The sequence below is a fragment of the Acanthisitta chloris genome, unplaced genomic scaffold (genome assembly GCF_000695815.1).
Source record: "Acanthisitta chloris isolate BGI_N310 unplaced genomic scaffold, ASM69581v1 scaffold36158, whole genome shotgun sequence".
Classification (NCBI taxonomy): Eukaryota; Metazoa; Chordata; class Aves; order Passeriformes; family Acanthisittidae; genus Acanthisitta; species Acanthisitta chloris.
The window spans coordinates 5,660-6,492 of record NW_008689296.1 but is presented as its reverse complement, the minus strand read 5'-3'; the positions used below and the strand labels follow the sequence as shown (position 1 = coordinate 6,492).

Here is an 833-nt window from a genome sequence, read left to right as displayed (position 1 = left end):
GTTTGTGTTGCTTCAGGTGGTGTATTATCTGTTGCTAATAAATCTGTTTCTGGAGGTCTTTGGGCTTCTTTTGGGAGACTCTCAAGTCCCATGCAAACAAGACAAAATAACCTGTCAAATCTTGACCAGCAAACGAAGTAGGATGAGATGTTCCCGCGTGATACCACCAAAGCCTGTAGATTTAACAGGGCTGTTAGCTGGCATGAGTGCAAACAGACAGCCAAATTCTGATCCCTTAAGAAGTATTTACAGCCAGATTGGTATTCTGTGGCAAACTGGAGGATAAAGGCCTGTCTGGATTAATAACTGTGCTTAAACTGATAAAATACATAATCTGCTTAGTTTAAATGTTCTGGCTGGGGAGAAAGAATGCCTGCACATTTAACTCTGTAGAAATACTATTATTATAGAGAGGATTTTTGTAGAAGTGTTCTGATTACTTCTGCTGTGATATCTGTGATTTCCATTTGGCATCTGGATTGTTCCCTGCTGCCCTAAGGCAGTGCATGTGGTTGCATGAGGAAGAAGAGCTGGTTTTAGTGAGGTTTTAAGCAGACATCAATTTGGAGAATGAAAAATCATACATATTAGTAAACCTCTGGCTAAAGAGATTCCCAGGGCACACACACACCTTCAGCACTGGCCCCTTAGCCAGTACAGGGTGCCATGGCTAAAGCATATCAGTTCAGAAGCTGAAAACATGTGCAGTAGTGATAGGTGCAGGAAGATCTTGCTGGAGTGTGAGAGCAACTATTGATCTTAAGTACCTTTTGCAGGATACAATGCATCATGTGTTAGTGCTTTCCTCTTTTGTTTACAGGTCTGAGCTGTTT

The 833-nt window shown here is 41.7% G+C and overlaps 1 protein-coding gene across 1 annotated transcript in view; it reads left to right on the top strand.

The window, feature by feature from the left end:
* The window catches only part of GLYR1 (glyoxylate reductase 1 homolog (Arabidopsis)), a gene marked incomplete at its 5' end in the record, with an annotated part of 19,572 nt that overhangs the window by 16,500 nt on the left and 2,239 nt on the right, over positions 1-833 (top strand). The window lies entirely within an intron of this gene.